Source organism: Caretta caretta, chromosome 3 (assembly GCF_965140235.1).
Source record: "Caretta caretta isolate rCarCar2 chromosome 3, rCarCar1.hap1, whole genome shotgun sequence".
NCBI classification, from domain to species: Eukaryota; Metazoa; Chordata; order Testudines; family Cheloniidae; genus Caretta; species Caretta caretta.
This window is the reverse complement of record NC_134208.1, coordinates 147,241,379-147,265,863: the sequence shown is the minus strand read 5'-3', so window position 1 is coordinate 147,265,863 and position 24,485 is coordinate 147,241,379. Positions and strand designations below refer to the sequence as shown.

General features: G+C 44.3%; 1 protein-coding gene across 5 annotated transcripts in view; it reads right to left on the bottom strand.

Moving 5' to 3' along the window:
• CDC42EP3 (CDC42 effector protein 3) overlaps positions 1 to 24,485 on the bottom strand; it is a 40,150-nt gene that overhangs the window by 3,275 nt on the left and 12,390 nt on the right. For 3 of the 5 annotated variants that reach the window (XM_048843612.2, XM_048843615.2, XM_075127000.1), the window contains exon 2: positions 3,142 to 3,198. The exons of 1 other annotated variant lie outside the window; for it this stretch is intronic. The gene's annotated coding sequence lies outside the window, so the exon portion shown is untranslated. Of the gene's footprint in view, positions 1 to 3,141; positions 3,199 to 12,547; positions 12,654 to 24,485 lie in introns of all 5 variants that reach the window. One more of the 5 variants, XM_048843613.2, reaches the window with a different exon arrangement.

The following is a 24,485-nucleotide window of genomic DNA, read 5'->3' as shown; positions in this document are numbered from 1 at the left end:
GCATGCTATCTGCAGTCAATTAGATTTAGTTACTAAAATGAGCATTAAAAATAAAGGTACATATTTAAGAACAGAAAACATCATTTATGTGCAAGGTGGTCAAGTTCACTTTAATTTTTTATTTCTTGGCTTTCTGGGTGCGACTTTCAAGCCAGTCCTCCAGTTTTTACAGGCAAAATTTCACATCCACAATTAACTGCACCTAGTATTGATTCAGGAAGGAGCAACATTGTGGGAGTAATTCACTGTTGGTGCCAAACAACACAAGAAAGACCGGCCCAGCTTGAAAGTCAGCCCTCTGCAAGGTTTACCCTTTTGACTTACTGCTAGTCAGTTCCTAAAAGTGCACACTAGAAAACTAAGTGCCTAGTTAAAAACTCTTAACTAACTTCTAACATGCACTGGAAAAGTGACCTTCATATCCCTCCCTTGGCTTCCCTTTCTCCATCATATAAACGTCAGCTACGTGTCCTCACTTCCAAGGAACTTTATGACCCTTCCTCATCCAATCTCATCTCTCATTCAGGATGATCGGCCCATGATGCCAGCCTCTGCAGCCCTGCTGTAACAAGAGCAAGGGAGCGGATCTGTGAGAGCAGAGCTGCAGAGAACTTCTGGGGCTGCTGCAGGGCCCAGGACAACGGATCCCTGCAGGCAGAGGCAGAGTAGGGGTTTGTGGGTCCCTGGGCCAGAGCAAGTGGAGGCCCTTTCCTACCCCTTCCACCTGTAGTCCCTCCCACCCTCCGGCGCTCCTGCAGGGGAAGAGTGGGGTTGGGCTGCAGGGGCTTCCCCCACTCCCCAGCAGGAGCACCAGGCAGGTGGAGTGGGACAAGCCCCTGCACCCCGACCCCGCTCTCTGGCAGGAGCGCCGGGGGGACAGAGCAGGGCAAGCCAGTGCGGGGGCACCCATTTTGCTGGTACTCTGGGGCACGGGCCCCATTGGCCCATGGCTATTCCACTACTGCCTGCAGACAAGGCAGGGGTGAGGGAAAGGAAGGCTCCAGTCCTAGCGGGGCAGAGCAGAGACCCCTGGCCAGGGCTGTCAGGAGGACAACAGTAACGAACCTCCGGCCACGGTGGAGGCCACCCAGTGCAGTGGCTGAATGGCTCAGTCCATAGGCAGGAACTGTTCAGGAACACCCCATGGCCATGCGCTCATCCTCCTTCTGGCAGTCCTGACTGGGGGGGGGGGGTTGGGTCTCTGCTCTGCCAGGCCATGACCACATACTGCCCTGCACCTTGTGCCTCAGTGTCTTGGACCCCTGCTGTTGGTGTTGGTAGCCCCCTGCAACCCCGCTGTTGGCACTGCCCTAGCCATACCTCCCTCCCCTGCCTAAATTTACAGCAACTGTAAAAATAAAAATGGTTTAAAACATTTCTTAAAAGTGAAAAATGCAGTATTAATAGCTGATATAAAAGTCCCGGATTCTGCCAAGGCTATTCATAGCACAATGAGGTCCTGGTCCATGACTAAGGCTCCTAGGCACAATGGTAAAATAAATAGATAAAAAGGGAACAAATAAACTTAATTAAAAAAAAAAAAAGGTGAAAAGGATCTCCTTCAAATTAAAAATAAAACAACAACAACAAAAATCCACTCCCCCACCCCCACATACTTTGAATAGAGACTAGGCCTGAGACATTTCCGCCTCAATGACACATTTTCAGTTATAACCCGGTTTTCACTCAAGCAGTTTTACCTTCCAGTCTGTGTTATCAAGCAAACATTTATAATGCTGTCTCAGACTCCTTTCAGCAGTCTTGTCAACCCAGTGCACAGTCAGCATAAGCCTCCCTCATGCAGCCTAAAATTTTCAACGCATGCCTCAGTTTATACCTCAGCCAGCACTTCAAAAACAGTTACAAGCTAGTTTTTGAGGACTAGGGCTACCAGGGAGAGGTAAATACATAAGGTAAAGGCGGATTCCCATCTCCACCCCCAGCAAGGCCAGACGCAATTCCCTGGTAAGAAACCCAGCCCCCACACCCACCCCATCTTTTGGGAGGGTGAGGATGGGATTTCTATTGGAGCAGTGGTTTTCAACCTGGGGTCCACAGACTATATCTAAGATTTCCAAAGGGGTCCGCAAATGAAAAAAATTTGAAAAACCACTTTATTAGAGTGATCTCTTTTAAGGGCTCCATCTTTCATAGCCATCTCTGATTAACAGGGGTTTTAGCACTGTTTTACATAGAAAGGTGCACCAGTTTAACAAGATCAGCACATCACCATACCTTCAATTCCACCGGTGTAACTTTTGGGTTCAGATCAAGCCTTAAATCTGAAGTCTCATCCCCAAACTGCTAGGAAGAAGGAGGTGCCTCCTGCAAGGGAGAGGGTCTCCACTATTTTGCCCCTACCCTTGGAACCTTCTCTCCTCTGATTAACTCCAGTGCATGCTCAGAACTTTCCCAAGCAGAAGCAACAAACATCGGACATCTTCAGTTTCATTGCTGCTGTTCAGAACCCTGTGAGCAGCAGTCAAAAGTGACCAGAACCATGTTAACTTCACTTTGATGCTGCTTGGCAAAACTAAAAGCAACTAATCTGTGCATCTGCCAACTCAACAAAATGACACTGCATTGAGCCTGCATCAGTTTACATTTGGGAGGGTCTCTTAATTTACACAAGAGTTAGAAACATACGAAATAATCTTCAACTCTTCAGAATTTAACAGGAAAATCTCTGTACTTGCCTTGTAGATTTGTCACTTAATCATTAGATGAATGTATTTTTCAAGCCATGACAAGACACTCTTTGTCTTGAATTTAAAAAACCAGGAGATGCATTAGGTACTAGACTGCTATTCAGATACTTTCCTGTTTGTCAACACTAACAAGAACATGCATTGAAATGGTCCTCAATTAGCACAATGGCAAACTCCCTTGAAAAGCTGGGCACTCAACATACATACAGAATATATTTTATGCTGCTTACAAAACCAAAGGCCAATAGAGTAATCATGCAAGACAGAAATGGGTTCTACAGAAAATGCATTACTCAAACTAGATCAGAGGCTCTAGTGCAGCTACAACCCATGGCTGGCGGATGGCTGAAGTCAGGGCAAACTAGTCAGTACAGTACAGACAAGCCCTTAGTTATAATATAAGCAGTACTGATATACTTAATTAAGAACTTACCATCTCTTATCTCTGAAATCCCATCTAGATTTCTGTATCTGTAGCAGGCAGCAGGCCCTGGAAAATATGAGAGAAGGACATATATGTCTGTTTCCTGGAAAAGATCCCTTAACTTCCGTGTTTATATAGTCCCAAATCCCTTCTGAGTAGCTCCAACCAAATCAGTTAGTACTGTTTAGCTCTTTTGTTGCTCCCTGCTAAAGAGTTTGCATCCTTTTGATTCAGGCCACAGATTTAATTACTCCATAAAAGATTCAGGCCAATTCACACGCCAGTTCAGTTCAAGTGATTTACCCTAACTCTGCTCAACCCAGCCCTTTTAGATTAAATTTACCCATTCTGTCCCAGTTTAACTCAAAAGAAACTAAAGACGACAAAAAACCACAAATACATGAGAAAACTCACACACCCTGCTCCCCGCTGGACATATATTTATTTATCAGTGACAGGGAATGCATGGAAAGCTTCAAATATTTGATGTCTTGGTGAGCTGAAGGGAGTATAAAAGGAACTGGTTCATTTTCAGACACACTTTCCTCTCCACTTCCCTTCCCAAAGGTGTGAAACACTTCTTATATGGATTCTGTCCCTAAACGTTTTCATTTCCTCTAGTTAGATTCCCTCAATTTAGTGAAACGTTAGAAGAAAAGTATGCCAGCAATGTTTAGACAGGTGGCGAAGACAGTTGAACTGCAAGGATAGGCTAGGACAGATGGAAGGAACTTAGAGTCCCTGCCTCTAGATATCTTCCATGTCTGCTCTCCCCACAAAGTCCCTTCTTATGTTGAGGATTGTCATAAATATAAAGGGAAGGGTAAACACCTTTAAATCCCTCCTGGCCAGAGGAAAAACCCTTTCACCTGTAAAGGGTTAAGAAGCTAGGAGAACCTCGCTGGCAAAATGACCAATGAGGAGACAAGATACTTTCAAAGCGGGGGGACGGACAAAGGTTCTCTCTGTCTGTGTGATGTTTTTGCCGGGACCAGAGCAGGAATGCAGGTCAGAACTCCTGTAAAGAGTTAGTAAGCAATCTAGTTAGATATGCATTAGATTCTGTTTTGTTTAAATGGCTGATAAAATAAGTTGTGCTGAATGGAATGTATATTCCTGTTTTTGTGTCTTTTTGTAACTTAAGGTTTTGCCTAGAGGGATTCTCTATGTTTTGAATCTGATTACCCTGTAAACCATTCTGATTTTACAGAGGTGATTCTTTTACTTTTTCTTTATTAAAATTCTTCTTTGAAGAACCTGATTGCTTTTCATTGTTCTTAAGATCCAAGGGTTTGGGTCTGTTTTCACCCGTGAAAATTGTTGAGGATTTTTATCAAGACTTCCCCAGGAAAGGGGGTGTAGTGCTTGGGGGGGGATTTTTTTTGGGGGGGGGAGACGTTTCCAAGTGGGCACTTCCCCTGTTGTTATTGTTAGACACTTTGGTGGTGGCAGCGTTTAACCTAAGATGGTAAGAATACGCTTAGGGGGTCTTTCATGCAGGTCCCCACATCTGTACCCTAGAGTTCAGAGTGGGGAAGGAACCTTGACAAGGATGAAAATAAATAATCACACTTTTGGAAAAATCATTCAGCTATTTGCATCTTTAAATCTTGCAGCCTTTCCCATATGGAAAACCCCCTCACACGATCAAACCCCACTGGATAAAAGCACCTTAGTTGCCTCTACTTAAATGCACAATGAGATAAAGCTGCCATTATAATGGTCATACTAAAATTTCAGTTACCCACCCCACTGAAATTGTAATTCACTCATCTAGGAACTATTATTTTAGTCTTTCAATCAGCAATCTTAAGACAGCCTTGTACTTATTAACACCTGAAAGGATATCTCTGAAATCAGAAAGGTGTCCCACAATGTCTGTTCTCACCTCTCTGACCATCAGTTTGAACTCTACTGCCCTGATCTCAGGTGACTAACCGTCAGCCCCACCCCATACATTCCTTTGCAAATTTGAAAGTCCCCTTCTTGTTTGCTCCGTGATGCGTACAGTGGTCTCTGCACATCTTTCTAGGTGGCCATGCCTGCCCCACACAATCCCGCACTTGGAGCGATGCCGAGCTGCTGGACCTCATCAGCATTTGGGGAGAGGAGGCAGTTCAGTCACAGCTGCGCTCCAGCTGTCGGAATTATGATACCTATGGACAGATTTCTAGATGTGTGATAGAAAAGGGCCATGACTGGGACACACTGCAGTGCAGGGTCAAAGTGAAGGAGCTGCGCAACGCCTTCCACAAGGCTTTCCTCTGGTTGTTGTTTTTTAATAAAAGAAGAATTGTTTTGATGTGAAAACAATCTTTATTCCATTAATTGAAAGAAAATAGAGCCCCGCAAAGTGGTAGGCAATTGTCTTAAACCTTCATAGTGTATCGTCTGCACCAAACACAATCACCTCCTAGCATTACAAGAACTGCACTCCCGAGCATAGCAACAAATATTAGTGGCTTTCAGCTTCAAATTGATGCCTCAAGGCATCCCTGATCCTTATGGACCCATGCTGCGCCCCTCTAATAGCCCTGGTCTCTGGCTGTTCAAATTCAGCCTCCAGGCACTGAGCCTCAGTGGTCCAGCCCTGAGTGAAGCTTTCACCCTTCCCTTCCGAATTATGATGGAGCGTACAGCACACAGATATAAACATAGCAATATTGTCATCGGCCATGTCCAGCTTCCCATACAGGCATTTCCAGGGGGCTTTTAAACAGCCAAATGCTCACTCCACAGCCATTCTGCACTTGCTCAGCCTGTTCTTGAATCACTCCTTGCTGCTGTCAAGTTGCCCTGTGTATGGCTTCATGAGCCAAAGCATTAAGGGGTAGGCTGGAGTCTCCCAGGATCATAATGGGCATTTCGACTTCCCCTACGGTGATCTTCTTGTCTGGGAAGAAAGTCCCTGCTTGCAGCTTCTTGACAGGCCACTGTTCCGAAAGATGCGTGTGTCATGCACCTTTCTGGACCAGCCTGCGTTAATGTCTGTAAAACACTCACGGTGATCCACAAGTGTCTGGAGAACCCTGGAGAAATACCCCTTGTGGTTAATGTACTCGGTGGCTAGGTAGTCTGGTGCCAGAATTGGCATGTGCGTGCCATGTATCACCCCTCCGCAGTTAGAGAAGCCCATTTGTGCAAAGCCATCCACAATCTAATGCACGTTGCCCAGAGTCATGGTGTTTCGGAGCAGGATGCGATTAATGGTCCTGCACAGTTCCATCAACGTGTCTCCAGTCCAGCTGTTTTCTGTATGCTCCATAATATCTGTGAGAGTAAGGGGGAGACGTTTATGGAGGGGTGGGAGGTTGAAGCAAATTGCCTGGTGGCCGATTTTGAGCACCCAGACACCAAGGCGATTTAGAAGAGTACAGCAGGGTGTGCTGCACATAGAAGAGGCTTTGAAAACCAGTTTCATGACCTGCCAGACTACGGTGTGACAGTTCTGTGTGTTTCTCCTTGCTGCAAACCCGCCCCCCTTTGTTGATTTTAATTCCCTGTAAGCCAACCACCCTCCCCCTTCAATCACAGCTGGCAAAGGAAATAAAGTAACTATTGTTTTGAAACCATGCATCTTTCTTTATTAATTAAAAAGAACGGAGATAACTGACAAGGTAGCCCGGGTGGGGTGGGGGAGGAGGGAAGGACAAGGCCACATTGCTTATTGTAGCCCCACTACAGATCATAACTGTTTGAATGACAGCCTTCTGTTGCTTGGGCCATCCTCTGGAGTGGAGTGGCTGGGTGCCCGGAGCCTCCCCCGCACGTTCTCGGGTGTCTGGGTGAGGAGGATATGGCACTTGGGGAGGAGGGAAGGCGGTTATACAGTGGATGCAGCGCTCTGTGCTCTTGTTGGCTTTCCTGCAGCTCCAACAGATGCTTCATCATATCCGTTTGCTCCCCCATTAGCCTCTGCTCTTCGCGCTCACTTAATGCTTTCCTGGCCTCTGCCACTGAATGCCTCCATGCATTAAGCTGTGCCCTATCAGTGCGGGAGGACTGCATGAGCTCGGAAAACAAGTCATCGTGAGTGCATTTTTTTTGCCTTCTAATCTGCGATAACCTCAGGGACGGAGATGATAGGGGGCGCATGGAAACATTTGCACCTGCAGGGGGAGATAAAAAGGGAGAGTAAAATGTAAGATGATACATTTCTGAGAACAAAACAGAGACTCTTTCACAGAGAATCAAGCAATTCACAACAGACAGCACATGTGCTTTAGGTACAAGGTTGCATTTTGCCTTTTATATTGAGCGCCTGCCGGTATGGCGACACATCACACATGGCTGGGCAACAGAATTCGGTTTCCAGGCAGCCATAGTAAGCCTATCAGTACGCGGGATTGGCTTCTTATGCCTTCATAACATGTGGGAATGGTTTCAAACTGCAGCGCCATCCTTTCCCACAGCAAGCAATGGCGGTTAGGTTTCACATTTAAAAAGGAGGGGCTGCGCTTTTCGGGTGGATGTGCAGCACACACCTCCCCACACCCCACCACGTGGCTATTCTCTGGGATGATCCCTTCACCCCTCCCCCTGCCGCATGGCTATTCTCTGGGGTGATCCCTTTTAGCCAAGCACAAACAGCCCGCCATGAACGTGGTCCTTTTACTGTTCCCTTACAAAAATTCCCCTATTTCAACCAGGTGACCATGAATGATATCACTCTCCTGAGGCTAACACGGAAAGATATAGACCAAATGTTGCTTGAATGCGACCAAAACCCAGGACCATTCACTGCCACGCTTTGTGCTGCAATGATTCCAGACTACTTGCTACTGGCTTGGCGTGGTGAAGTGTCCTACCATGGAGGACGAAATAAGGCAGCCCTCCTCAGAAACCTTCTGCAAAGGCTTTCAGAGTACCTCCAGAATAGCTTCATGGAGATGTAGCTGGAGGATTCCTGCTCCATCCCCAGACACGTTAACAGACTTTTCCAGTAGCTGTACTGGCCACGAATGCATCCCAATTCTTCAGGGCAAATCAAACATTAAACACTATTGCTTTAAAACCCTGTACTGTAGTTACAAAGGTGCACTCACCAGATCTGCCTTCTCCGGCTTCAGGGTCGGGGATCCCGCCTTGGGAGGGTATTGGCTCCAGGGTGATGAGAAGGTCCTGGCTGCCAGGGAGAATGGATTCACCTCTTGCCTGCTGCACATCCTCCTCCTCTTCCACAAAATCCTCCTTGGTGTTGCGTGAGACTCCCCCCTTGCAGGTGTCCATGGACAGTGGTGGGGTACTGGTAGGGTCCCCCCCTAGAATGCTTTGCAGCTGATCATAGAAGCAACATGTATGGGGCTCTGACCCTGAGCGACTCCTTTGTCTTTTGGTAGGCTTGCCTGAGCTCCCTGACTTTCACGTGGCACTGCTGCGTGTCCCTGTTGTAGCCTCTGTCCATCATGCCCTGTGCGATTTTTGGCACATATATATAATTAGTATTTCTTCTTTTTGATCGGAGTTTGGCCTGCACAGATTCTTCTCCCCATACAGCAACCAAATCCAGTGTCTCCCTTTCGGTCTATGCTGGAGCTCATTTGCAATTCTGGGGGGACTGTATGGTCACCTGTGCTGCTGAGCTCACCACGCTGACCAAACAGGAAATGAAATCCAAAATTTCCCAGGGCTTTTCCTGTGTACCTGGCTAGTGCATCGGAGTTGAAAGTGCTGTCTAGAGTGGTCACAGTGGAGCACTCTGGGATAGCTTCCGGAGGCCCAAACCGTCTAATTGCATCTGCACTATCCCAAATTCGACCCAGCAAGCTCGATTTTAGCGCTACTCCCCTCCTTGGGGAGAAGTACAGAAGTTGATTTTAAGAGCCCTTTAGGTCAACGGAATGGGGTTGGTTGTGTAAATGCATTCATTTTAAAATTGACCTAATGCGGCTAATTCGACCTAACCCCATAGTGTAGATCAGGGCTTAGAAACATGGGTGTTGAGAAAGTTTTAATGCCCGAGTAAAAACTTTGTATATGTGTAAGTGACAAAACAAAGTGCAAGGCAATGGAAAACAAGACAATTTGTATGAATCCTATTCATGGGTAAGAGTGAACCTCTCTATGTTGTAGGTCTTCCCTTCTCCAAAGATTAAAGTAGAAAAGATAAATCACCATGGGTGGGAGGGTGGGGAAGTCCTTAACTGGATTAAAAACTCTGCTCTCCCGTAGACCTCAATGAGTAGGTCTACACAGCAACTGGGGAGGTGTGATTCACAGCATGGGTAGACAGACTCATGTTAGCTCAGCTTGAGCTAACACACTCAAAACAGCAGTGTGGACACCGCGGCACTTGCTAGCACTCGACTAGTACTCGATGGCTCTCGCTAGCCGACTGAGTCGAAACCCTGGGTTTGAGTTCAGGTGGCTAGCCCGAGCTCTCACTAAAGTTGCACTGTCCACACTGCTATTTTTAGCATGAGTCTGTCTGCCCGTGCTGAGAATCACACCTCCCAGCTGCAGCGTAGACATACACAATAAGGTGTTTGAGCAAAAACCAAGCTCTTTTACTTGAGCTCTGCATCATTTCCCCAAATAGGACTTTTTATAAATCATGTATAATTCAATATAGGTCGTTAGAATAATTTAAAATTCTTTTCAGTTTTGTTTTAGATCATCATATGGAAGAGAACCCAACAGAATGAAAACGAAGTGTTCAAAATGGTCCCAATCTTGCATTCCCAATGCATGATTTCAATGAGAGTTACATGTGTCAGCATCATCGGACTGGAGTTATTACATGTTGGGTGCTCCATTTCTCATACAAGTGAAAGACATGTGTCAGACACTACCTTTCTAGCTGGGATATGTCATTGTCACCTATCACTTGCCTCGGACTTTGCTGATATGACTGCACCATGCCAGAGAGAAACGCAATTCTTGCTGCTTCCTTTTGGAATCTGTTTGCTGACAATAAACATGACTTGGTAAAGAGTCCTCCACAGGAGTCATGTCATGTCTGATATATAATGTACCTGGTATATCTTTTTCTGGAAAGTATCAGGGGTAACTGTGTTAGTCTGTATCCACAAAAACAACAAGGAGTCTGGTGGCACCTTGAAGACAAACGGATTTCTTTGGGCATAACCTTTCGTGGGTAAAACACCATTTCTTCAGATACAACATTGGAAAATGTTGCCCAGCTTTAATTATATATAAGAATAATGCCCAAAGCCACTTAAATATTTAGGCTCTGAGTGCCTGGTATTGCTTTGAAAACCAGTTATGCTTCAGATACTGCTTTGCAAAAGCAGACTAATTTCAACTAATTAAACATGATCGGACCTTATTCTACGTTTGGCAAGAACAATAAAGGTACAAAAGCATGAAATACTAGTGTGTGGCAGCAGCACCACTATAATTAAGAATGGAACTAGCTCATTAACAGCTCATTTTTCTAAAGCTCTATGATCTCCAGGCTCTCTCAGAGGGTCTTGGAAAATGAAGTTCATTTTGAGGGTCTGATGTCGGACTAGTGGTCCAAATTTAAGGTTTTTGGAGCAACTGGTTCCTGAGATGCAGCCCCCTAAAAATCATGTTTTTTTTATAAAAAGTGCATGAATTCCAAGTGAGCCCACGTACTATGGCTCTGATCATTCCCAAACTTATCACACCAGATTGGGACTGATCTCAGCTAGTGTCCATCAACCACTGTCCCTTTGGGGGAGCAATATTTCAAAAAAGTTATGCAGGGTAAAAGTTACACCTCACAGTGTGGCTCCAGTCAACTTGATAACCCAGAATTTGCCCATGTGCAGCGTGAGTTCTGTCAACACAGCTTTGCAGGCAGCCTGGAATTAAGGTGGCAGTCGAGGACTGAATCGAAGCAGCACCTATCTGTGAGAGAGTGAGCTTTCTAGGAGCAGGAGTTGTACATATTACTTGCTTTCTGCCTGCATTCCATAAGGTCTCCTTCTGGAACTTTTGTCCTGAGAACAAAGCTTAAACTCTGGTAAAAGCTGATACTTCAAAGTGCTCCAATATCCACATGAATATCCAGATTTTACTTTTGAAGTATTGTCAGGGAAAATTGCATTAATTAACAGAGGGAGGATGAAAGTCTGGTAAACAGCAGAGTGATGTAATCATGACATGCTCCTCACCCATTTCCTGAAGAATAGGATTGAATGCGAGAAGAGAAAAGCAAGTAGTCATGTCTCATCTATAGTAACAGGAAAGGTCATGAGGTTGCCAAATCAGATTATTTTAAGTAACTTTTGGCTTGTTTTTGTGGCATGGCGCAGTTGTTTTCATGCAGTCATGTGGCCTGCGTTTTTTCCTGCTTGCCTGTGGGGAAGCTGGAAAAAAAACAACCACGACCCAAACAAATAAACAAACTCCCCCCCCCCCTTTTTTTTTTTTTGAGGTTTTCACAAGTTTTTTTGGGCCAATCAGGCTTGGTTTTAGGTGGTTCTCTGGCACGGGTCCCAAAAAACTCTGGAAAGGTCTCTCTCACATGGGAAGGAACATGGGGTCCCAAAGAGACAGCCTTCCAATCCCACAAATTCCTGAAACTTCAGTGAAGGTAAATTCACATCTTGTGAGGGCATCAGCCTTTCATTGCTGCTTCTTTGGTCCAAACTGCAAGAAATTCATGGAGTCAACTGGGAAAAAAAAACTACGATGGAGTCACTAGGATGGAGCTTCCCTGGATCCACCAGATTCCTTCTGGCTGCAGAATACACTTATGTTTTGATTTATACTGCAGCAGTCACTGTAAAAATGTCCACACGTTGCTTTGACAGAGCATTTCTAAAACTGATCTACAACACTCCTACTATATTAATCTTGTGCCTCTTTTGAGCATAAACTGCCAAGAATAATCATGCCAAGGTGGGCAGACTTATAACTTGAGGAACAAATATTCACTGTGAATTAGAACAAGACCAAAACCCATAAATTTTCATTTTTAATCCAAGGCAGAATTTGAACCTGAAGGTGAGAGACTCACACAACAGCCCTCTATAGGTAACCCCTCCGATATCAGATTTATTGTATTTTTTTCTTTCATGTCCTCCTCCACCACCCACATTCTAGGATTCTTTTTTCATACGGAAAAAATACTTCATGAAGTCAACAAAAATCTTTCTAGAGGATACCTTTTAAAATGTCATTATATATAAACTAGATTCATTGGATAATTAATAATATTCTTCACTGTATGTCTCTTACACACACAAAATATCACCTCTTTAGATAACTTGATTGTACAAGTTTGACAGTCAAAAGAATACTAATAAACTCATGGTTTGTGTATGTTACTATAAGATCTCCGGATAGTTGCTGAATTTTCTTTTCCGGAACCCAACGAAATTTTTGGAAAATACTGTGGGATTTACTTTTATGTAAACTTACTCAAAATACAAGAATAATGAACATTTGGTATTTTTGAGTAGTTTTAAATTAATTTATTTACCTTAAAAAAAAATTCTCCAATCTTCTTCAGCTTTTCACTACCCACATGAGAGCGCCACATTCACCCCTCTATAGAGACGGTCTAATCCTCCCACATCACCTGTCTCCTTCAGAGTCCAATGTTGAAGACCAAACAAAAGTAAATAAAATATTTAATAAAAAACCCGAAGTTATAGGCATTTCTAAATCTTGCAGCTGTATTCTTGTAGCACGCCCTTTCAAACAACTCAAAACACTCTGAATAAAGCGCATTAGAAGTAAAGCTTTTATTTATATAACAGTCACTGGGTTTCAGAATTAACCCTCCTAAATTCACACCTCTCAAAGCTACTGTTTCAGTGAGTTTATCAACTCTGGAAGTCAGCATTTCAGTGGGTCACATCTGGAAAAATTTCAATGTGAGCAGAAAGACTAAAAACCTCATTTAAAAATGAAAGCTAAACTTGCAATATACAAACATTGAGACTACCAAAAATCCAGAGAGAGCCTTAATCTTCACTATGCTTTGACTCTTCTAACATGTGCACTTCTAGTGTCTTTACTTATTATTTCAGTAAAATGTATAGACTGGTGTGTTTTTATTGCTTGATTAAACCAATCTTAACACTATTCTGGTGGAATGCCCTTCATATTTGAGAATATTTACTTCTCCCATGTGGGAGAAGATATGAAAAGCTATCTTGTGTGTTTTTTCCATGTATTGGAGCACTGCTGTTGGACTTTCCATTGTAAGTCCCTAATTTCATAATTGCTTAGCAATAATCATTTGCTCCCTGATGAAACTTGGCATACAAAAAGTCTCAGGGCACAAAAGTGTTTTAACAATTTTGAAACCACCTTACTTCACATTAAAAATTGTACATTGCACAGTGCTAAAGTAACAAGTATCTCTTAACACTATGCTCTAGCTGCCTTAAGTATTTTGTTAGTACATTTTACAATTAAATGTTAGGTGTAAATAATGTTAGGATTAGCAGCTGGTTCTCAACTACTGTGCACACAGGGACACTTTTCCAAACTCATTTTGCTAGCTTGAAAGACCAACGTAGTTCCTTCGGCCCATTTCGGATCTCACTCAGTTAGAAGTAACTGTTGAAACCAATGGAATTACATCAACCTACAATTGGTGTAAGTGAAATAAAAAAATCACACCGCTTTTTCCCTTCTTTCCAATTAAAGCAGGATGGACCCTTAAGATTTTGATGCATTATATGTAACTCCACATCATCCACTGCACTCTTGCAAAAGCAAAGAATAATTTTAATGTCACTGCTGCTCCTACAAGTAGTGGGCCTGGTCCTCTTACACCATTTTAACTCTACTGATAAAGACATTACAAGTGTGTCCCCAAGAGGAGCAGTGCAGTGACTGACTGAGCATGCATTCACTTATGTGCCTAATAGGGGGATGCTACAGACAGCAACAGCAGAAGCACAGACACAATCCATACAGACGGGTTTGTCCTACAGGAAAGAGGGAAAATTTGACATATTTTATAGAATCATCGATTCCAAGGCCAGAAGGGACTATTGTGATCATCCAGTCTGACCTCCTGTATAGCACAGGCCACAGAGCTTGACCAAAATAATTCCCACAGCAGATCTTTTAGAGAAACATCCAACCTTTATTTAAAAATGGTCAGTGGTGAAGAATCTACCACGACCCTTGGTAAGTTGTTCCAATGGTTAATTACTCTCACTAAAAAATGTACACTTTATTTGCAGTCTGAATTTGTCTAGCTTCAACTTCCAGCCACTGGATTGTGTTTCTCTGCTAGACTGAAGAACCCATTAGTAAATATTTTCTCCCCATGTAGATACTTGTAATCAAATCACCCCATAACCTCCTCTTTGACACTGTCACCATAAGGCATGTTTTTAATCCTTTAATCATTCTCGTAGCTTTTCTCTGAACCTTTTCCAATTTATCAGCACCCTTCTTGGATTGTGGACACCAGAACTGGACACTGTATTCAAGTAACATTTACACTGGAGCCAAATATAGAGGTAAAATAGCCTCTCTACTCCTGCTTATGATTCCCTTCTTTATGCATGAAAGGATTTCATTAGTCCTTTTGGCCACAGTGTCACACAAAGCTCATGTTCAGCTGATTATCCACCCCGACCCCCAAATCTTTTTCAGAATCTTATGCAAAATTTCAGTCTTATGCAAAATTTAAATCCATGACCTTCAAAGTCTGGATCTGGTCAACACCTACACAGTCACTCACATATACTACCCTCTTTAAAAATGTCCCTACTCTTCCTGTCATCAGGCACTTTCCTTTGCTCCTGCAGTTTCAAGACAGAGCATAGCTCTAACCTCAGAGAACGGAGCCTTGTGTCAAACTGAATTAGTGCAAAATTCAAAACAGCAACAGTATCTGATGTGAAAAACCAGAAGATTTGTACCAGAATTTGTTTCCACCATGAATATTATGACTAATGTTAAAGAATATCCTGTACTTTTAAATATTTCATATTTAGACAGACTTCTACTGTTTTGGGGAAAGTAGGACGTTTAGGAAGCTGTCCTTAAGACATTTTCACAGTGCATAAATAACTCTGAGGAGAATACGGTCTCTGTTCAGCTACTGCACAGCAGAACTAACCAGAAACATTAGTGCAGTCCATGGTATTCCATCTTAATCATCGTTCCCATAATCTATTAATATTAAAGAGTTAGTAATTCAATAATTGAGTTGCTTCTGCACTACAAGTCAGGATTCTGGGAAGAGTTATTTCCCATCCCACCCCTCCCCTTTAGGGCATTAAAACACCCAGTGTTTCAAAGATTTACCAGACACCAACTAACCAGGTCAGTAAGAAAAATAAGGAGAGGCCAGCAGCAAAGCAGAGAGAGGCCATGCCTTTGCGAAGCTTCAGAGGGGCAGCCATGTTAGTCTGGATCTGTAAAAGCAGCCAAGAGTCCTGTGGCACCTGATAGACTAACAGACGTACTGGAGCATGAGCTTTCGTGGGTGAATACCCACTTTGTTAGATGCATGCGAGACGCTCAACTAACACTCCACTTCCTTTCCCAGTGGTGGAAATCCCAGCAACTTCTCCTTCAAGGAACTTACTCAGAAACTCTAGCTCCAGTAGAGCAGTTAAGTCCCTGATATATTTTGAAGTCATTATTTTAAAACTGAAACTGAAGACTAGGCTGCCAGGAGTTGCAGAGCCTCATTGGCAGCTAACAGAGAAGGGAGCTAGGCAGCAGAACAAAGCAACCAGAGGAGAGGTGGTTTCCTCTTTAGTCTTTAGCTTCAGAGAAACGAGAGAGGAGAATGTCTCCTGCTCTGATGCCTTCCACCAAGTTCCCTTCTGATCATACCTAACCGCAGCTGAATGGAGCTGCCCTTAGCTGTGAGGGGACCCCAATGAGTCCTTTAAGATTCATGAGGAAGGAAAAGAAGATTTGGGGCAGGGGATGACAAACAATGAGCTTAAGGATCTACGGGTGATGCTACTGAATTAGGGTTTATGCCTTTACACATGTGGAGGCCTCAACTCCTGCACACTTCCAAAGTTCAGCTGGAGTAGGAATCATCACATGGGCTTCAAGAGGTCTGCAGGCAGAAAGAATGGAAACAGCCACTGATGTGGTGCTCCCTCTCCCAGCTATTATGATCATCCTAGTCACCCCTCTGCCTTCTACATATCTCCTGAGATCAAAGGAGGAAGTCCCCATCCAGCCCATGTCTACATGAAAGGTGCTCCCCTCTTGCAGAACATAGGAAACCAGCAGGAAAGAGAGTGAATGTCCTTGCTCTCTCTCTCTAACTCAAGTCCACTATTCTTCCTAGTTCCATGTTAAAGCTATTTACAGAGATAAAGGAAATTTAAGGCAAAAAACAAAACCGTTTTTTAGGGTGGAGAGTGAATATCAGTAATTTAAGGATTAAAACCTTTACTAAAATCAATGCAGTCATCAAGAAAAAAACAAAACAAAACAAAACAGACCAACATCTCCCCCCACCATTAGAAAGTCTGGAAATCTAGAGCAAAGATTCAACTTTCAAGAAACTAAAGTATTGGAATGCATGGAGGAAATTCACAGTTAAGGTACTTATACAACCAATGCTGCCCCCCCCCCCCCCAACGATAACTTAAGGAAATCCATAACAAAGAGTTTGATCGCACCAGTGACCACAGAACATTAATCTTTACTCTAGGAGGGTTGTGCTGACTCAGGCTTTGTCTACACTGGCAAGTTTCTGCGGAGTAAAGCAGCTTTCTGCGCTGTAACTCCCGAGGTGCACGCACGGCCACGCCACTGGGTGCGCAGAAACTGTGCAGTTGCAGCGCTGTAAAAAAACCACCCTGACAAGAGGCTTGGAGCTTTCTGCACCGGGGCTACAGCGCCACGGCGCCAGTGTAGACCTCCTGGTCGATTACAGTGCTGCGACTGGCCTCCGGGAGGTGTCCCACGATGCCTGTCCTCACCTCTCTGGTCATCGGTTTGAACTCTACTGCCCTGCCCTCGGGTGACCAACCAACCATCAGCCCCACCCCGTAAATTCCTTGGGAATTTTGAAAGTCCCCTTCCTGTTTGCTTGCTGATGCATGCAGTGGTCTCAGCGCATCTCTCCAGGTGACCATGCAGCTCCACGCACCAGGCGATCCCCCGCTTGGAGCAATGTCGAGCTACTGGACCTCATCACCATTTGGGGAGAGGAGGCTGTCCAGTCCCAGCTGCGCTCCAGCCGTAGGAATTATGATACCTACAGACAGATTTCACGATGCATGACAAAAAGCGGCCATGACCGGGACATGCTGCAGTGCAGGGTGAAAGTGAAGGAGCTGCAGAATGCCTACCCCATGACACGGGAGGCAAACCGCTGCGCCCATGAGCTGCCAGTTCTACAAAGAGCAGGACATGATACTTGGTGGCAACCCCACCTCCACTACTGAGCCAGGAGGAGGAAATCTTGGACAAGGATGTGGAGGGGGAGGGAGACCCAAAGGCAGACGACAACTCAGAGGTCAGAGATGCATGCAGCCAGGAGCTCTTCTCTACCCCAGAAGAGGCTCGCCAGTCACCACTGTCAGAGCTTGGCAAAGTGCAAACAGGAGAGGAGGCCCTTGGTAAGTGGCTCTGATTTTGGGAATCACTGAAGCAAGTTGTTAGGAGCAGGAGGATTGCAGAAAGCAGGCTTGTGTCTGTATGATGCACGTACCACCATGTGCCTAGTCTGAGCGGCAGAACAGGGTGTTGACGGACTCCCTCACTTCACAGGAATCTGTTTCAGAGAGCTCCAGGAAACTCTCATGAAGATACTGAGCAATCCGCTGCCACAGTTCTTTGGCAGAGCTGCTTTGTTTCTTGCCCCATTAAGAGAGGGAACCATTGCTCCACACAGGTGAGTGGCTTCTGCACTGGCCCTTATGCAAGAGTCTTGGAGAAGACCCTCCCTTGATTCCCTGCTCACTCTCAGCAGCGAGATATTGTCCGTAATGAACAAAGCCTGTGGAAAATGTGGGGGCAATAATTATTATAATGCCCCGCAACAGTGCTGGCCCTCCCCATGAGCCACGTGCCCAGTGGACAGTACGGCCCTGGAACACTGATTTCCCATACCCCTGTGGTTACTCGCCATTTTGGGGGTCTTGTGGCTCATATGTGCTTGCCTGGGGTCAGCTAGTTAGCGATAGGTATGTGAATAGTGGCAGTGTCTTAAATCACTGAATCAGAGATCTGTATGTTGCAACCAATACTGCTTCTGTAAAATGTTGCATTTTGGCTTCAGAGATATGAACTTGGGAGCCCACCCTCCCTCCCTCTTTATCATCGCCAGCTGAATGGCTGTGCAGAATTAGAAAGCGGCCACAAAGAACTAAAGGGGACTTTCTGCATGATGTCATGATGCACTCCACAGATGAAAAACAAGAATTGAAGAAGTGGCGGGACAGCGAGAAGAGGGACTGAAAGGGGAAGGCGGATCGCCAGAATGAAGCCACGGAGAGGCTCTTAAACGTTATGGAGCGCCAAGCGGACCTGCTCCAGGCGCTACTAGCGCTGCAAACCGAGCAACTACGCACCCGTCCTCCCCTGCAGCCGCTGTAGCAAAAAACTCTTTCCCATGCGCCCCGCAGACACTGCCAACACACTGATCCACAATCACCTCCAGTCTGTACCCACTGAATTCCACTCCTGCCCCGTCACAGGACAGCTCTGTGGACTCCTAGTACCCACTGCACTCAACACCCATCCCTCTGCAGTTTAGCTCTGCTGAAGTAAAGTGTGCGCTGCACTGTATTCCAAAGGACAAGGTTGCATACAATACTTGGACATATATAAATCTTTAACTGTCCCGGGACCCCACCTCCTCCTGGGACCTTCCCTTCGCCAACCCCCAGAGTGCTAATGTGTTTTTTTGTTTGTCTCTCTCCTCAGGTTGTTGTTTTTTAATAAAAGAATTGTTTTGATGTGAAAGCAATCTTTATTCCATTAATTGAAAGAAAACAGAGCGCCACAAAGCGGCAGGCAATTGTCTTAAACCTTCATAGTGCATCGTCTACACCAATCACAATTACCTCCTAGCATTACAAGAACTGCACTCCCGAGCATAGCAACAAATATCAGTGGCTTTCAGCTTCAAGTTGATGCCTCAAGGCATCCCTGATCCTTATGGACCCGTGCTGCGCCCCTCTAATAGCCCGTTCAAATTCAGCCTCCAGGTGCTGAGCCTAAGCAGTCCAGCCTTGAGTGAAGCTTTCACCCTTCCCTTCACAAATATTATGGAGCATACATCACATGGCTATAAGCCTAGCAATATGGTCATCGGCCAGATCCAGCCTTCCAAATAGGCAGCGCCAGCGGGCCTTTAAATGGCCAAAAGCACACTCAAACAGTCATTCTGCACTTGCTCAGCCTGTTCTTGAACCGCATCTTGCTTCTGTCAAGGTTCTCCAGGTATGGCTTCACAGGCCACAGCATTAAGGGGTAGGCGGGGTCTCCCAGGAGCACAATGGGCATTTCAACTTCCCCTACGGTGATCTTCTGGTCTGGGAAGAAAGTCTCTGCTTGCAGCTTCTTGATCAGGCCAATGTTCCGAAAGACGCGAGCATGATGCACTTTTCTGGACCAGCCTGCGTTAATGTCCGTGAAACACCCACGGTGATCCACAAGCAGCCGAAAAACCATAAAGAAATACCCCTTCTAATAAATGTACTCAGTAGCTAGGTGATTTGGTGCCAGAATTGGAATGTGTGTGCCATCTATCACCCCTCCGTAGTTAGGGAAGTCCATTTGTGCAAAGCCATCCACAATGTCATGCACGTTGCCCACAGTCACAGTCTTTCGGAGCAGGATATGATTAATGGCCCTGCACACTTCCGTCAACACAAGTCCAAAGGTAGACTTTCCCACTTCAAACTGGTTAGCGACTGATTGGTAGCAGTCTGGAGTAGCCAGCTTCCACAGTGCAATAACCAAGAGTTTTTCCAGTGACAGGGCAGCTCTCATTCTCATGTCCTTTTGCTGCAGGGCTGGGGCAAGCTCATTACACAGTCCCATGAATGTGGCTTTCCTCAGCCGAAAGTTCTGCAGCTACTGTTCATCGTCCCAGATGTACATGACGACGTGATCCCACCACTCAGTGCTTGGTTTCCCCAAGCCCAAAAGCAGCGTTCCACTATGGTCAGCACCTCCATGAATGCCACAAGCAATCTCATGTCATAGTTACTACACGTGGAAAGATCAATGTCACACTCCTCTTGCCTTTGTACTTTAAGGAATAACTCCACTGCCACTCATGACGTGTTAGTCAGAGCGAGCAGCATATTGGTCAACAGTGCAGGATCCATTCAGGCAGACCGAAGAGGCAGAGCACACAGTACACAAACCTTTGAAAGATGGTGCCAAATGCAGACGGAAGCATGGGGATTGCAGTGCATCATGGGTCATTGGGACAGGATCCAGAATGTCCCATGACCCCCTCCGCCTTCCCACAACTCTTAGTGACAGAAGAGGAAGAGATGCTTTGTGGGATAGCTGCCCAGAGTGCACCGCTCTGAATACCGCTGCAAGTGCCTCAAGTGTGAGCATGCTATTGTGCAGGCATCTGACAGTGTGATCACACAACAGCGGTTTCCCTTCAACGCTCTCTAAGCGGCGCTGAAACTGCCAGAGATTTAACTCTGCCAGTGTAGACATACCCTCAGTGCTTTGTGATCATACACAATACATGAAACAAACCTACTGCACAAATTCCTACTTAGACAAAATCCACAGAGGAGGCAAATCAGTACCATTCCCCTATAAAGGGCTCTGAGAAGCTAGGTGCCAACAAATAGCCAAATGTCAACTTCCTAGGCCCAGATCACGATACAGCCCTCACATGAAAAGATCAAAAGTTAGCAAAGTAACACCACATCCCACTTGGTACCAGAAATAAAAGGAACTAATTATAAAACCAATGTTCCATGGCACACATTTTTACTCCATCTCCTGCAGGCTGCATGATTTCCTGGCTCTTTAATAATATTTTTTGGCTGACTAATGTCCTTGTAAGGCTTTTTACCTGGAAGTTATTAATATGTACAAACTTCACTTCACCTTAGTTTTTTCAGTAATTCCCAGACAAAAGAAAGTTAACAGTAAGATGCTTAGCTGAGCTCAAAACAAGACTCCCACCCCTTAAATAGAAAAAGAGATATTTGCAAAACATTTTTTTAAATCCAGGACAAAATACCAAATTTGTAAAAGCCTCTTATTAAATTCATTGGCTCTTCTCTCAATAGTCAAAAGGACTACTGTGAAGAGTGAAAGGGTAACACTCCTTAAAATGGTCAGAGGAAAATCTCATTCAAGTGGTAACAGCAAAGGAAAACCCCAGTTTTTCAAAATCTGCTTTTGACTTTCTACTTGAAATCCTGCATGGAGTATCGAATATAGCCTTTCTTAGCTATTCACTTTCTTGTCAAGCTGCCATGAAAAGCTTTTTGTCTGAAAACTTTAAAATTGGAAGTTGAGTAGTACTCAACTAATATGCAACCAAAATAGTACACATTCAGCTAATCTTAACTCATTTGCTTTGACTAGATTACAAAATACTATCAATATAATTTTCAAACTTGAGTGTCTAAAGCTAGGGACCTAAAGTAAGTGAATTTAAGTTCTCAACTTTAGGCAGCCAGTTTTAAAAACTTTGGGTTTAGTCTTCAGATAAATATCTTTTTTTTTAAAAGCATTTTTTTAAGCAAGAATTCTTCCATCAACCTAACACTCTCTACAAGGGGACTTAGCTCATCTTAACAACACTACTCAGGGGCGTGGATTTTTCATACCCCTGACCAGCATCGTTAAACGGACCCAATTTGCTAGCCTAGACAGGCCTGAGTGAAAGACTAATGACAGCAGATGATTTAATTATTTTTAATACATTTTAAATTAGCTGAGGTTCAGTTATTTAAATTACATTTCAAGATGATGTGAGTCTTTATAAACAACACTCTCAAACTGCCGTTTATCTTGAGTTGTGTGCCCATATAATTTTCCTATTCTAGCAGCTGTAAGTTTAGGCTTGAGACACTTTGGGAGCTCATAAACCCAAAGACTACACACTGAAAATTCTAAAACTGACAACCCCTAGTATTGCATATCAAAGAAACACTTTCAATCAATCAAATCATCTGACTGACTTTGCCATTTTAGACAAACACCTTGAACCCCACCTTGAAACCCTCTCCTCCATACAGAGTACGATAAATACAACTTCCTTCATATTACGGTACTTAAGGTCAATACATTATTTCTTCCAGCATGTATTATAGGTGGTACAGGTAGTGCTGCCTTTTCTTCAGGTTTGCCAACACTTTCCATTATAAGACCCTGCTTTCAGTTGCTTATAACTTTGCCAATCTGTAGCCATTTGGGTTGAAATTTTCCAGCCAGGTGTTTCCTAAGGCTGAATATTTTGGGATAATTTGAGCAAAAATGGTTGAGCCATTTCCAAGAATGAAGTTTAGGGAAAAAAAACATTGTACAAATCTTTTTTTTAAAACATGGGCAAAACCACCATTTTGTTGAGAAGTTCTTGTGCAACTATGCTTTGGAGCATGGGTTTGAAATTTGCCTTTGTGTAAGAGATGTGCCTTTTGCTGTTCCTGAAAAAAAAAAAAAACTGCTCAAATTGGCCCAGTTAGAAGCCTTTGAAAGCTTGCAATTCACGCATGCTCAGTAAAGACTTTTTACTTTGGGAGCTAAGAACGCAAAAGATTTCATCTGCACTGAGCAAGTTTCATCCCCTTATGGCTCCCATGTGAATGCACCATACCCACAAAACAACAGAGCATGCTCCAGCCTAGAGCTGAGCAAGGAGACTTTCCCTGCAATTGCTGCTCTCAGCTGCTGCAGCTGTGGGCCACTGTGGTGTTGAGCACTGGAAGTGAGAGAAGAGACTGTCTCCTGTGCTCTCAGTGCTCCCCTGCTGACACCCACAAAGCATGATGGAAAATGCACTCTGACTGGAATGCAGAAGGGACAAGAGCAAGAGCTACATGTGTGGGTGGGTGGAGGGACAGATTGGGACAAGGAGCCAGAAGAGGGTGGGATCAACCCAGAGCATAGTCCATCCTGTGTACTGAGGGGTGAGGTGGGGCAAAGTAGTACTAGGTCATTGATGTGATCGTGCATACACATAAGGAGGCCAAATTAAAGTTGTACAGACAGACAACCTTAATTCTGACATTTCCTAACTCAGGGGTAGCCAAATATTTTGTGTCAAGGTCCACACTTTTTGGTCAAGCCCTAGGTATAGTCAAGTACCAGACTCCAGAGAAACATTTTTCACACCGCAATAACAATCATCATAATGAGAAGGGCAAGTCTACACCATAAAATTAAGTTGACTTAAGTTAGGTCGACATACAACCACTGCAGCAATTATTATAATTTTTCATGTCCACACTACACCCCCTCCGTCAGCGGTGCGTGTCCTCACCAACTTAGCTGACAGTGTGGGGCACTGACAGCCCAGAGCCCTGCCGCCCTGGGGCTCAGGTGGTCAGCCCTGCATTTACATCACCTGTTGCTGCCTTTGACAGCCCAAGTTGTCAGCTGTGGGGCTGAGAGCTTGGGCTTTCAAAGGTAGAAACAGGCAATGTTAGCGTAAGTAAATAGGGCTGTCAAGCAATTAATTGCACGATTAATCACACTGTTAAAGAATAATGGAATACCATTTATTTAAATATTTTGGATGTTTTCTACAGTTTCAAATATATTAATTTTAATTACCACACAGAATACAAAGTGCATAGTCTTCACTTTATGGTATTTTTGATTACAAATATTTGCACAGTAAAAAACAAAAAATTATATTTTTCAATTAACTTAATACAAATAATGTAGTGTAATTCTCTTTATCATCAAAGTTGAACTTACAAATTCAACTTATGTACAAAAAAAAACTGCACTCAAAAATAAAACGAAGTCCACTCAGTCCTACTTCTTGTTCAGTCATTTGCTCAGACAAACAAGTTTCTTTACATTTGCAGGAGATAATGCTGCCGGCGTCTTGTTTACAATGTCACCTGAAAGTGACAGCAGATATTTGCATGGCACTGTTGTAGCCGGCGTTGCAAGATATTTACGTGTCAGATGCGCTGAAGATTCTAATGTCCCTTCACCTTCAACCACCATTCCAGAGGACATGCATCCATGCTGAAGATGGGTTCTGCTCGATAACGATCCAAAGCACTGCGGAACGACGCATGTTCATTTTCATCATCTGAGTCAGATGCCACCAGCAGAAGATTGATTTTTTTTTTTGGTCGTTCAGTTCTGTAGTTTCCGCATCAGAGTGTTGATCTTTTAAGACATCTCAAAGCATGCGCCAAACCTTGTCCCTCTCAGATTTTGGAAGGCACTTCAGATTCTTAAACCTTGGTTCGAGTGCTGTAGTTATCTTTAGAAATTTCACATTGGTACCTTCT